A 15,139-nucleotide genomic window follows, 5' to 3' on the forward strand; every position below is an offset into this window, starting at 1 on the left:
TTAGGGCAAATAGTTTTTGTGTTGCTACTCATTTTTCTGTTTTTCCACTCAAGAGGAGTGAAGAGAGAGCAGCCGTGGGAGAGATAGAGCGTGAGAGAGGAAGAGGTCGACGCCTCTGTGTATTTCCGCCGCCTGTGGCGAGGACAGCGAGCTCAAGGTCGTCGCCTTGCAGCTCACCATTGTATACTTCTCTGTGCATAGTTTTGGTTCGGAGTCTTGTACTCCCGTGGTTTTTCCCGTACAGGGTTTTCCACGATAAATCGTGTCCACTCTATTTTTTCGACATTTCCCATTTTCTGCAACAACGATTCGTGTGTTTCCTTGGTTGTGGCCGAGAGGTGAAGTTTGGAAAGTGTCGAGTGTCGATTAATTTTCCATCAATTTGGTATCAGAGCAGGCTGCTGCAGAAAATGGAAGGCGGCGGCAGCGGGCAGCCGGGGATGATGGTGCTGAATGCGCAGAATTACGCCGACTGGAAGATCAAGATGGAGGATCTTCTCATTGTTCGGGACCTGTACGAACCGATTGACAGGTCGGAAATACCGAAGGGAGTACTTGAGTCGGAATGGAGGCTTCTGAACTGGAAAGCCGTTGCAACCATTCGGCAATACGTAGACGTGAGCGTTCTACAACATGTAGCGAACGACATCAACGCATATGAGATGTGGCGGAAGCTGTCGGGCCTCTACGAGAGGAAGAATGCGTTGAACCGGACCTCCCTGATGAGGAAGATAGTGAACCTCAAGTACCGGGACGGCGAGAGTATGGTGGAACACGTAAGCACGTTCATGGGATTCGTGAACCAGCTTGCGGCGATCAAGTTCCCGCTGGAGGATGCAATGCAAGCCATCATTCTGATGTGTACATTGCCGGAAAGCTGGGAGAACTTGGTGGTGACTCTCAGCACCTCCTGCACGGAAGATAACTTGTCCCTACAAACGGTAAAGACAAGTATTTTGAACGAAGAAGCGCGTCAGAGAGATAAAGAACCGGCCTCCGACTCGAAGGCGCTGCTTACCGAATCGGAACGGGGAAGACAATGGAATCGGAGTCCGCAAAGACGGGAGAAGTCGGGGACCCGGTCGCAGTCAAGAGGAAGACCCACATGCTTCCACTGTGGGAAGCCGGGGCACTTCCGGAAGAATTGTCGGCATTACCGAAAGGACAACGGAGCCGACGACACCGATTCGAAGAAGTCACCGGAGAGAAACGGTGCATACCGGGGAGCCACGGACCGGAGAGGTCCGGATCGGCGAGGGCAGGACCGGAAAGGAACGACGGCACTCGCGGCAAGTGAGGAAGAAATCATGCTCATCACCGAAGAAGGTGAACTAAACATTGCCGGCGATGAGACGACCTGGGTGGTCGATTCCGGAGCATCGTTCCACCTGACCCCGGAGAGAAGATACTTCTCATCCTACACAGCCGGTGAGCATGGCTGTGTTCGGATGGGAAATGAAGGTACGTGCCGGATTGCCGGCATAGGAGACGTGTGGTTGACAACCCCGACTGGATGCAAAATGCTGCTGAAGGATGTTCGACACGTTCCGGAGGTTCGATTGAACCTGATTTCGGCCGGGAGGCTAGACGATGAAGGCTACACAGGTAGCATCCGGAACGGTGTCATGAAGTTCAGCAAGGGGAGCCTGATAGTGGCTCGGGCCCGGAAGGTCAACACACTGTACCTGATGAATTCCCGGCTATGTCCGGAGGAGCTGAACGTGGCAGCCGACACTGCCGGTGAGCTGTGGCACAAGAGACTGTGCCACATGAGTGAGAAGGGGATGAAGAGGCTTGTAGAAGACAACCTTATTCCAGTGAAGCATGTGCACATGGAGAAGTGCACCGACTGCCTGGCCGGTAAGCAAAACCGGACCTCCTTCCACTCAAGGCCACCGACGAGACGTAGCGCACCATTGGAGTTGGTGCACACTGATGTGTGTCAGGTAGAAACGAAGTCACATGGCGGAGCCCAATACTTCGTAACATTCATTGATGATCACAACCGGAAGCTGTGGACGGCACCGTTGAAGACAAAGGACCAAGTGTTGTGCGTCTTTAAAGAACTCCACGCAAGAGTGGAAAGGGAATCCGGCAAGAAGCTGAAAGCGATACGAGCGGATAACGGAGGGGAATACCGGGGGCAGTTCGCGGAGTACTGTCGCTCGAAGGGAATCCGGCTCGAGTTTACTGTGCCGAAGACGCCGGAACTGAACGGGCTGGCCGAGAGGATGAACCGGACCATAATGGAGAGGGTCCGGAGTATGCTGGCGCATGCGGAATTACCCAAGGGGTTTTGGGCTGAGGCAATGTCGACGGCGACATACGTGATAAACAGATCACCCTCAGTACCTTTGGACGGAGACACGCCGCAGAGAGTGTGGACCGGTAGGGAAGTATCCTACCGGCATCTGAAGGTGTTCGGGTGTCTCGCATACGTGCATGTGGCAAAGGACCGGAGAGGAAAGTTAGATCCAAAGACCCGGCCATGCATATTCCTCGGTTACGGCGACGACGAGTTCGGCTACCGAGTATGGGACCCGGTCGACAAGAAGATATTCAGGAGTCGAGATATCGTCTTCATGGAGGACAAGACACTCGCCGACTGGGAGTCGGAGAAGAAGATGAAGAGCTCCAAGTCGACCGGTGAGGATCAACTCTACGAGGAGCAGTCCCGACCGGCGAGGGACCGGTTAGCACTCGAGGATCCGGCCGAAGACGGTGAAGAAACAGAACCGGCCGAAGAAGATGAAAATGATACCGGAACCGGCCCCGATCCCGAAATGGATTCGTATGAAGAAGAATCGGAAGAACCGGTTACCGAAGCTCCGGAACGGAGATATCCTCTAAGAGAGAGAAGGGCCCCCCGGAGATTTCCGGAACCAGAGCACGTGCTGCTAACCGACGAGGGGGAGCCGGAGAGCTTTGAATAAGCAAAGCATGACACCCAGAGCCGCAGGTGGTTGAGTGCCATGCAGGAGGAGATGGATTCCCTGCATGAGAACCACACATATGAACTTGTGGAGCTGCCGAAAGGAAAACGGGCACTCCGTAACAAGTGGGTGTTCAAGCTGAAACCGGGAGATGCCGGAAACCCCCCGAGATACAAAGCCAGGATCGTGGTGAAGGGGTTTCAGCAGAAGAAGGGCGTCGACTTCGACGAGATATTTGCCCCGGTAGTGAAGATGACCTCCATCCGGACGGTGCTGAGCATAGCGGCAAGCATGGACCTCGAGGTAGAACAGATGGACGTGAAGACGGCATTCCTTCACGGTGACCTCGAAGAAGAGATCTACATGCAGCAACCGGAAGGATTCGAGAAGAAAGGGAAGGAGCACCTGGTATGCCGGTTGAAGAAGAGCCTTTACGGACTGAAGCAGGCTCCCCGACAATGGTACCGGAAGTTCGACTCCTTCATGACCGACGAAGGGTACCTCAAAACGCAGTCAGACCACTGCGTGTTTGTGAAGAAGTTCGAAGGAGGAGACTTTCTAATACTCCTCCTGTACGTGGACGACATGTTGATCGTCGGACGAGACCAGGTGAAGATACGGATGCTAAAGAAGGCTCTTCACCGAACCTTCTCAATGAAGGACCTGGGTCCGGCGAGGCAAATACTAGGGATGCACATCATCCGGGACCGGAAGAAGAAGCAGTTGTGGCTGTCACAGGAGAAGTACATGACAAAGGTGCTTCACCGGTTCAACATGTCGGAAGCAAGACCGGTCGGGTCAACACTCCCGGCAAACTGCAAGCTGTCCAGCAAGCAAAGCCCCAAGACAAAGGCTGAGAAGGAGGACATGATGAAAGTACCATATGCCTCTGCCGTCGGGAGCTTGATGTACGCAATGGTGTGTACCCGACTGGACATAGGATATGCAGTCGGAGTGGTGAGCCGGTACATGAGCAATCCCGGCAAAGAGCATTGGAACGCGGCCAAGTGGATACTCCGATACCTGAAGGGCACGGCAAACGTGTGCCTCCGATTCGGCTCCGGTAAGCCCGAACTCGACGGCTTCACCGATTCGGATATGTCGGCTGATGCAGATACCAGCCGGTCCACATCAGGGTATGTGATGACGTATGCAGGGGGAGCTGTTTCATGGCAGTCGAGGCTGCAGAAGACGGTTGCGTTGTCAACCACGGAGGCGGAGTACATGGCGGCTGTTGAAGCCGGCAAGGAAATAATGTGGATGAAGGACTTCATTAGAGAGCTCGGTATCCGGCAGGAGGAGTATCGACTCTACTGCGACAGTCAGAGTGCAATCCACCTTGCGAAGAACGCGGCCTATCACTCCCGGACGAAGCACATCCAGCGAAGATATCACTGGATCCGGGAAAGGATAGAAGACAAGGAGTTCGTGCTGACGAAGATCCACACGGACGAGAACGGGTCAGATAGGCTGACCAAGGTGCTCACACCCGACAAGCTGGAAGCATGCCGGAAGAGGATCGGATTGGAGAGACATCCCATGCCGAAGTGAAGGGGGAGTTTGTTGGGATTACGGTCCCTTCGGATGGGATGGTCGGATGTCGGAGATGAATGCCGACAAGCCCGGTTGCGGTTTCGGAACCGGATGATGAAGACCCTGGCTTCGGAGCCGGATGACGAATGTACCCGGAGAGAGATCCGGATGCGGGGACATATCTGTGATTATGTTTGCCAAGGGCCCTTGAGGCTATAGTTGTAAATAGCCCCAAAGTCATATGTGTATAAATATGACTTAGGGCAAATAGTTTTTGTGTTGCTACTCATTTTTCTGTTTTTCCACTCAAGAGGAGTGAAGAGAGAGCAGTCGTGGGAGAGATAGAGCGTGAGAGAGGAAGAGGTCGACGCCTCTGTGTATTTCCGCCGCCTGTGGCGAGGACAGCGAGCTCAAGGTCGTCGCCTTGCAGCTCGACATTGTATACTTCTCTGTGCATAGTTTTGGTTCGGAGTCTTGTACTCCCGTGGTTTTTCCCGTACAGGGTTTTCCACGATAAATCGTGTGTCCACTCTATTTTTTCGACATTTCCCATTTTCTGCAACAACGATTCGTGTGTTTCCTTGGTTGTGGCCGAGAGGTGAAGTTTGGAAAGTGTCGAGTGTCGATTAATTTTCCATCACAACCCCTTGTGTTTCTGAACGTGTTGATTTCACTCTTCTTGTGAGTCTGTGCAAGTCGCTTTTCGACTTCCCTTCTGCTCCTTGTTCGGCTTTCTTCTGCTTGGTCATTTGCCGTAGTCCCATCTTTGTCCTCAGTGTTCCTCAGTGTTGATCTGGGAGTGGCTTCGTCAGGCAATCAACGATGTTCACCACGGTCTCGATCTTCTGGACTTCGAGTTTCTTTTCAATTATCAGCTCCCGCATGTGATGATATCGCACCTCAATATGTTTTATCTTCGCGTGATATACTGGGTTGTTGATGAGGTGTATTACACTCTGTGATTCACAATAGATGGTCAACACTGGTTGATCATGACGGGAACTACAACGCTCCCTATACACAACGCTCGGCCACAACCGAGCTTAGAATCATACACAGAAAACGGGAAATAAAGAACGACACGAAGAAGAGAAGAGTACACAGGATGTTTACGTGGAAAACCCCAAACTAGGGTAAAAAACCACGGCAGCCCACAGGCTGCAAACTATCACTATGTTAGAATGTACAACAGTGAGTTCACGGAGGCAACGACCTCGTGCTCACGATCTTCGCTACAGGTGGCGGTTACAACTGAGGCAACGACCTCTTCCTCTCTCTCACTCTCTCTGTACACAGTTACGCGCTCTGATCTCGCGCAGACAACAATAACAACATCACTAAAAGTTTGCCCTAAGTCATGTTTATACTAATATGACTTTTCGGCTATTTACAAATATAGCCATGATGGACTCTCAAAAACATATTTACGAATATGTCTCTGCATCCGGTGAACACTCCTCACCGGGTCTGCACCATCCGGCTCTCCATAGCCGGGTACTCCTCATCCGGTTCTCACTAGGCCTGCACCATCCGGCTCTCCGTAGCCAGGTACTCCTCATCCGGTTCTCACCGGGCCTGCACCATCCGGCTCTTCGTAGCCGGGTACTCCTCATCCGGTTCTCACCGGGTTTGCACCATCCGGCTCTCCGTAGCCGGGTACTCCTCATCCGGTTCTCACCGGGTTTGCACCATCCGGCTCTCCGTAGCCGGGTATTCCTCATCCGGTTCTCACCGGGTCTGCACCATCCGGCTCTCCGTAGCCGGGTACTCCTCATCCGGTTCTCACCGGGTCTGCACCATCCGGCTCACCGTAGCCGGGTACTCGTCATACGGTTTCCCATAAGCATTGTTCTTCTCTCTTCCCATCCGGAGGGACCTGTCTCCCAACAGATCGATTCGGCTTGTAGCCGAAAAGTCGACAGTTAGTCTGTGCAGCCAGATCGCTTCCTTCGCTGCCTTCGACGCTGCTATATACTCGGCCTCTGTGGTGGACATGGCCATGCACTCTTGGAGCTTTGACCTCCATGATATAACACCGCCATCGTAGGTGAAGATGTGACCCAATGTCGACTTCTGATTGTCCGGGTTCCCGATGTAGTTGGAGTCGGTGTAGCCTTCGACTTCGGTTGGGTTTGTCGATCCCAAAGTGAGTTGTGCATCTTCGATTCCTTTTAGGTACCTGAAAATGTGTTTGACAGCCTCCCAATGCTTCCGTCTTGGATTAGACATGTACCGATTGACGACCCTTATGGCTTATGCAAGATCGGGTCGGGTCGCCACCATTGCGTACATGATACTTCCTACTGCCGATGTGGAGTGTATCTTTCCATTGAGCTCTCTCTCCTTGTCCGTCAAAGGAGAGTCTCTGTCTGATAATTGGATCGACGTCGGAAGCGAGGTTGGTGTGGGCTTCATGTTCTCCATATTGAAGCGCCTCAACACCTTTCAGATGTAATCAGACTTGGAGAGTCGAAGAGTCTTCGTCTTCCGATTTCGCTCAATCCTCATGCCTAGTATGTGTTGGGCTTGTCCGAGTTCCTTCATTGCGAACTTTTCGGGAAGGCTCCGCTTTAGCTTTTTGATTTCGGCTTGATTGCTCCCTGCAATCAGCATGTTGTCAACATATATAATCAAGTAAATCCGGGACTCGTCGGCCAATTCATGAGTGTATAAACATGGGTTGGAGTCGGACCGGCTGTAGCCGAGTTGCCAGATGTAGGCGTCGAACTTTTGGTACCACATCCTTGGCGCTTGTTTTAAGCTGTATAGGCTTTTCTTCAATCGACATACGAGGTGACTTTCCTCCCTCATCACCGAGAAGCCTGCCGGTTGGGACATGTAGATTTCCTTTGCCAAGTCTCTGTGTAAGAATGTCGTCTTTACGTCGAGTTGCTCAAGCTCTAGGTCCTCTATTGCCACGACCCCGAGTAGGAGTTCAAGGGTGGTCATCTTAACTACTAGAGAGAATATCTCATCATAATCGACCCCATGTTCCTGTTTGAATCCGTTCACGACGAGCCGAGCTTTATACTTGGGCTTCTCTGAGTCAAATACATATTTGTATCGGAATACCCATTTGCAAGGTAGCGACTTTCTTCTAGATGATAGTTCGACCAACTCCCATGTATTGTTCTCTTTGATCGAGTCCATCTCGGATCTTGTGGCTTGCAACCATGTATCAGTGTCCGGTGTGGCGATAGCTTCTTTGTATGTCCTTGGTTCGCCTGAATCGGTGATAGAACTCTGTTGGCCTTCTGACTCGTCCAGATCTTCTGAGTACCGATTTTGTTGGTTGCATTTCTTCAATCGACTCGGTCGGCCGATTGGTATTTCTTGAACCGTCTGCAAGAGCCCTATTGGATGAATCGCCCTTGTAGTAGGATTTCGGCAAGGTCACATCATCCTCCCCTACTTTGGGATTGAGAGACTTGGCTAACTCGAATCTAGTTTTCCCTTTCACCTAGGGTGTCTCGGTCCGGTCGACTTTGTTTTCGACTTGCATCTTGTTGACTTTGCCTTTTTCGACTCTGGTTGATTCGGCTTTGTCTTTGATGGATTTGTCTTCGAGTTCGACTAGTGAACCTCCTACAGATTCGGAGTCGAGAGGTGTATTGTCGGCTTGGTCAAGTTCGACTATTTGTCGAATCTCCCATTCAGCCTGGTGGGTCAGTCTTTCTACGACTTCTCTATCGATTTTGAAAGAGACCTTTTTGCCCACTCTTTTTTGCTAGTTCCTCTCAGAGAGGATAGAGTCTTTATTGAAGACTATGTCACTGCTTCGTATCAATTTCCGATTTTGTGGGCCCCGTAGACGATAGACGAAATCCCCATTGGTTCCATAACAGAGAAATATGCATTTTGTTGCATGGGGTGCCAACTTGGTTCTTTTCTCGCTGGGGATGAATGCGTAGGCTTCGCATCCGAATATACATAGCCTATCGTAACTCAACTGTTTGCCTGACCATAGTGCTTGTGGCACTTCGAGCCTGATTGCTTTCAATGGCGACATGTTGATTAGATATACTGTTATCTGTAATAATTTGGCCTAGACCTCCAACTTCAGTCCGGCTTGCTGGAGCATTGCTGTCAGCCTCTCTTGGATTGTTCGGTTGATTCTTTCTGCCACTCCATTCCACATGGGTGTGTATGGAACGGTCTTTTGATGCCGGATCCCTTTGTCAGACAGGTATTGTTTGAAGGCTCGGGAAGTATATTCGCCTCCATTGTTGGAACAGAGTGTCTTTAGTCTGTGTCCTTACATGTTCTCCGCTTCGATTAACCATCGAGCAAAGACCTCGAGCGCTTCGTCTTTTGACCTAATTGAATAGGCCCAGACTTTGCATGTATACATTGACGAATGTGATGAAGTACTGGGAGCCACCTAGAGATCTTTCAAGCATCGACCCACATATATCTGTGTGCACGAGCTCTAGGGGCTGACATACCGTCTCATAATGAAGAGAGTGAAGACTGCGGGTCTGTTTCCCATATTGACAATGCTCGCAGAAGTCCTTTGCTTGAAGTTTCGGGATGTAGCCGACCGCGATAAGCTGATCAAGTCTGGCTTGAGACATATGGCCGAGTCGGTCATGCCATAAGTTCGGGTTAATCTTTTCAGCTACGTTCACGAACCCTTCTGGATTGATCACCATCATTGGGTATACGTTGTTGTACTTTTGCCCACTTCCGATTCTTAGATTTCCTCGGTTGATCATCCATGCCGACTCATTTAGAGTCGTTTAGTACCCATCTTCGGCAAACATGCCAATGTAGACCAAAATCCTTTTCATATTGGGTATGTGCCGAACTTGGTGCAAGGTGATCATGTTGTCATTCGGTAGTCGGATGGGGACCTCTTTGATCCCTACGATTACGCACTCGTGCCCATTTCCGAGTTGGATTGTGCCATTGGTGTCGGCCGAATAGTTCGAAAACCATTCGATGTTCGGGGTTACATGAAATGTGGCGCCAGAGTCCAGCAACCACGTGTGAGCGTCTTGCACACTATAGAGGACTTCTCCGATCATCGAGTCCTCTAAGGAGAGGATTTCTCCCGATCGTGTGTCGACAACATTGACTTGGTTGCCGACTAGAGAGTGATTCGAGTCGGATCATCCTCGATTCCACTCGTATCGTCGACCACTCTCTTTCCTTTTGATCGACCAACAGTCAGAAACATTGTGATCGGCTTTTCTACAGTGGGTACAAAATTCGCCTGATCGACTCGTTCTTGACTTCAACCATTGTCGGTCTCCCCTCGTTTTCAATTGACTATGGTGTCAACTAGTTCTGTCGGTTTGTTCTTTAGATTGACTCAATCGAGTGGTGGGCTTTTGCCAATTCCTCGATCGACTCGTTCTCATTTTTGCCAAATATCCTCGGTGAGGACTTGGACGATCGTCTCATATAGATTTAAGATTGGACGGCTATTGGCAAATGTCGTGCAGAATACCTCCCAACTTGCCGACAAGTGTGATAGGAGGGCAAGGGCTTTAACTTCTTCTTCAAAGTTAATCCCTTGGGAGGAGAGTTCAAACAACACCCGACTGAAGGTGTTGATGTGGGAGGTTGTGGGATCCGAATCTCTCATCTTCATATTGAACAAACTGTCGAATCAATATGAGTTTTGACGAGGAGGACTTCTTTTCGTACATTGCTTGCAACTTCTCCCATAACGAGAAAGTTGTTGTCTCCCTGGCCATGCTAAAGTAGACATTTTCGGCCAAGTGCATTCGGATGGTGGAGCGCGTGATTTCATCTATGGATCTCCACTCTTTGGTCGTCATCAAAGCATGTTTTTCGCTATGTCGAATGTCTTCGACTTGTCTTCTGGTGATTAGCACATCTTGCATCATGTCCTTCCACAAGGCAAATTTTTTGCCATCGAACTTTTGGATTTCAACTCCTACTCCGGCTGTTGAAGCCATATTCTTTTTTTTGTTTTTGAAAGTGAGATTTATTTTTCTGACCTTGTCTTCTTTTTCAGCTTCCTTTGTTGCTTTCGTTGCTGCTAAACAACAGGTTGCTCTGATACCACTTGATGGAATGAATACACAAAAGTAAGTAAGGACCTGTAGTTTATGTGCTCGGCAAACAACACAGAGAATATGATGGAAACATAGACACAGTTTCAGTTGTAATGGAAGCTTTCTTTATTCACTGTTCTCTCTCCCTAAGACTCAAGATTCAAGAAGAGGACTGTTTTACAATGTTAGGTTATTGCTTATATTTTAAGCCCTAACTCTTTGGACGGGTTCACACTAGGATACAACGTGGAAGGAGTCGGCCTTTTATGCCAACAACTTTCCCAACCAAGAGTATATACTTTATTTGCAAACACATCAAGGAAGCTAAACACATGTGCATGAGACATTATATATGCATCTTTTATGGCAAGTGCTTCACGATGTGCAATGCAATGCACTCCCAAAATGTTAGGCATCGCGGATTGAAACTTAGAAATTGCACCATTGTTCTTCCCTATCATAGATGATGCCCCATGACTTGCAAAAGCCAAATGTTTTTTAAATTTTAAATAGCTCTCTTTAAAGAATTACTTGCGGAAGCTTGAGGACCTGATCAACTTCACCGGATGTTAACAGAAAAGATACATAGGTTTAATGGAAAGCTTAGTCACATAGAGAATACATGGGAGACACAAAGAGAGCAAAAAAGCATAAACTCAATTTCAAAATATCACTATGTATATACAAATGTCCTATAGAACACTTTTTATACAAGTCCTTAAAAGGACTGACAAAAGTATTGACAAGTACTTCAATGCTCATATGAGCGGCTGGCACTAATTCCAAGAAATATGCCTTCGTACTAGGCTAAGATTGTAGGCCTCTAATGGGCACCAATTACAATCCGATCCGTCTCTCCGATCTAGCTCTCTGGCTTATTCAGCCGATCCGAATCCGGTTGAGCTTCTCCCCTCAACACTCCCCCTGAAGCTCAGCTTGAGGTCGGATCCTGGAATCAGTGTCTACCGGTCCTTCCCTCTGGCTCCTCCTAGTGTCTTCCCGTCTTGCTCACGCTCCTCGACCCGTCTGGTTCTGCGCACCTCGACCTTCTCGGTCAACTTGCCTACTCATAAGGCCCAATTCATTTCCCTCACTACTATGACTTCGGCGCTTATCGACCCGTCGGTTCCTACGTGTCGGTGTCGACTTCCATTGCCTTCCCGTTTGTTGGGCCTTTTGTTGATTTGGCTCCTTCGAATCAAACTCATCTTCTGAATCAGTTGCCTCCTATTCGTGCCAACTCTTGTCCAAATTGGTCGTCTCCAATTCATCTTCAACATCCATGCCCTTCACCACGTCGAACCACGTCCGGGTCTTGGCCTTCTCCTTCCGATCGGCTTTGTCTTTTTTTACTCTACTGTCGTCGCCGCTCATTCCGACTCTCTCGGATGTGCCGACTTCTTCAGTCAACTCGGCTTCCTTTTTCTCCTTGTCTCCCCCTGTTTCAGTTTCCTTCTATCCTACTGCTTGTTCGGTGCCATTAACAGTTTTCCCGATTTCCGTTCCGGTTCTCCCTGTATCAATACCGGTTCTCCCCTCAAGTGCGGCATGTCGAGATGTTGTAGCCCAAGCATCTCCGAACAATCCTGCAACTTGTCTGATCCGAGTGGCTTGGTGAAGATGTCAACAACCTGCCAATTCGTCTGAACATACCGGAGTTCGATTTCACCACTCACGACCCGCTCGTGCACAAAGTGATAATGCACTTCTATATGCTTTGTCCGAGCATGGAACATGGGGTTCTTGCTACTTATGTTGTCGAATTAGATCGGGATCGGAGTTGGTTCTTCGATCCGGAGGTCTTGCAGCAGTCGTCGAAGCCATATGGCTTCACAGGTGGCAACAATAGCCCCTTGATACTCAACCTAGATTTCTCTTGGTAATCATTAGAGCATGGGATGTAATCAAGATTTTCTTACACAAACATATGCCTGAAAAGTGGGATGCTTGGATAAATCAACCTATTCTCACTAATGCTCTTGTCTGGGATTCTATTGGGAATGTATTGGGCCTTAGAACTCGTCCCGCCCGAGGAAAACTTGATAATGGGCTAGCAGCATCAATGAGATATTGGATTAATTTTCAGCAAATGTCAAAAGTGGATTGGCTTAAGCAGTTACACTCAGTATATGTTGCGAAGACAATGACAATGGATATTTTAGTGGCTTTCTCGCAGGCCTCAATGCAACTTCAACCAATGTAGGAGCATATTTGGTTTGGTTGCCTTATGATTGGCATGATGCTTTTTGTTAAAGGAGTTTTTGTAAATGGATGTATTTTTTATTTTCATATTCAACGAGACAATAAATTGCAGCCTTATATACCCTCGAATAATTCACTATATGTTGATAGTCGAACTCAACTTCCCATAGAGATAGGTTTCACACTAGGTCATGGACATACCAGGCTAGTTTTGTAAATAGTTGAAAGGGCACTTGCCCTAGCCTAGTTGGTACTTAAACCAACCTTTTTGTAACTTAGTTACTATTGGATGTAATATACAGTTTCTTGTTATAGTTCTCTCATTCTCTCTCTTGTCTCACGTGCACATACACACACACATAGTCCTTCCGTTGTACAAAATCACTCTTGATTCTTTACATGGTATCAAAGTGTGTGGTAGCTTGATCCAAGTCCATCGCCTTCACGTGTGTCATGCTCAAGCTAGCAGAGAACCAACTGATCATTGCAGCTCGCGTCAAGAGTAGAAGAAGTTCGACAATGAACACCCATATGGGAAACACTCTTCCTACCGAGAAGCTCAATAGACAAACTTCGCATCTTGGGAGTACAAGATGCATCAGTACCTTGTCAGACAAGGTTACTGGAGCTACATCGAGGGAGCTCACGAAACGCAACCCAACACGACACACGCCGACTACCTAGTGTGGGAGCAGACCGCGAGCTGTGTGTTGTACTGCCTTGCATCCTGGGTTCATGACCACATGCTAGGCTATATTCAAGATTCGAAAACACCAAAAGAAGCTTGGGGAAATCTCAAGAAGATGTTTGCGGCCAATACGGTTGCACGAAAGCTCCAACTTCGACAGGAGCTAAACAACATGCAACAGAGGGACATGTCGATCACCGGCTATACCTTGAAGATCAAGGAGTTGTGCGATGCCCTCGGTTTGATTAATGTAGTAATCGACGATGATGGAATGATGCAAATATGCCTTGGCGGCTTGGCACCTCGATTTGGCACGATCAGATCAGCCATTCTTGCGAGGGAGAACCCTCCTTCCTTTTTCGACCTTCAATCAATTTTGTTGATCGAAGAAAATCATGTTCAGCAAAGGAACAATGCGTATGATGGTCAGATGCTCTACTCACAGCCGGATGATAGAAGAGGATTCGACCATGGAAATAGAGGTTGGCTCGGACAAGGCCGACACAGTCAGCCGACCCAAGAGCGTAACTTTCATCAATGGCAAGACGACAGAAAGAGTCCCAGAGAGTTTGGCAAACACGGCTACTATGGAATCGTAACAACCCGATCGAATGCGGGTATTGTGGAAAACATGGCTACTATGAAGAGGAGTGCTAAAAAAAGGTACGAGACTCAGCTTCAACCAACCAACAACTCATAAACTATGTGTTGAATACGGGCTTCTAATGGGCGTATTCACATTATCTTTTTCTGTACACACTAAGCTTAGGCTATTTATGTAAAAAGTGAGAAGGGCAGCTGCCCTAAGTCAGTCAGTATATAAACTGACTTTGCAACCTAGTTAGGGGGTCGTTTTTTAAGTTATAATAGACACTTGACATTGTGCCGAACTATCTCTCTCTCTTGTGTAATAGTTGTTTTCTTTTCTGTCTTTGTTGCCATCAAAGCTTTGATGATCTTGCATTCATTTACGATCTTATCCTAGAAGTATGTTGACATTGTTCCACATTAGATGATGGTATTCCCAACATATGGTATCAGAGCAAAGGTTTGTTTGATTCCCCTGCCGCCATCTATTTAACCTCCATCGGCAACTCTTCTCCCGTACACCTTGAAGATCTTGATTCGCAACTCCTCTTGAAATCACATCTGACGAAGAGAGACAACCCCAATACCCCAATCTGTGTTTCATTCGGCCGAACAACACTCGGGAGGACCAGTTGGCTCCATCCCTCTCATTGTTGCAGTTACCCGAAATAGGATCGGCTTGGAGAATCGCACATAATCAGTGTTGAGAAAACTCAGAAAAATTGAAAATTGAAATCGAACAATCAAATCCGGGTTTAATTTGACTAAGTCCGTTGACTGTAGTCACTCCGAACAAGATTCATCTATATTCGAAACCGACATGACTTGTGTCCAACTCTAGTTAGAATGACATCGAGCGAGCCTGGCTATTGCACTTCACCACAGTTCGTAGCTGACTCCGGACAAAGTCTATTAAACCAACACAGATGGCTTCAACATCCGGCTCGTCAGAGATGAGTATAAGGAAGTTTGACAGATCGAACTTCAACTTCTGGAAGGAGTACATGCAAGACTATTGTAAAAGAATACGTTGTGCGGAAGCAATAGAAAACCGAACACAGAAAACACAAGTTTAATGGAGAGCTTAGAATATACACAGTACGCGGGAGAGACAGAGAATGAGCAGAATGTTAATAATCTATTACCAACAATAATAGTTCTCTATACAT

This window comes from Azolla caroliniana, unplaced genomic scaffold, assembly GCF_043228905.1.
Source record: "Azolla caroliniana isolate FFs.n. ecotype wild unplaced genomic scaffold, voAzoCaro1.0.p SCAF_18, whole genome shotgun sequence".
NCBI classification, from domain to species: domain Eukaryota; kingdom Viridiplantae; phylum Streptophyta; class Polypodiopsida; order Salviniales; family Salviniaceae; genus Azolla; species Azolla caroliniana.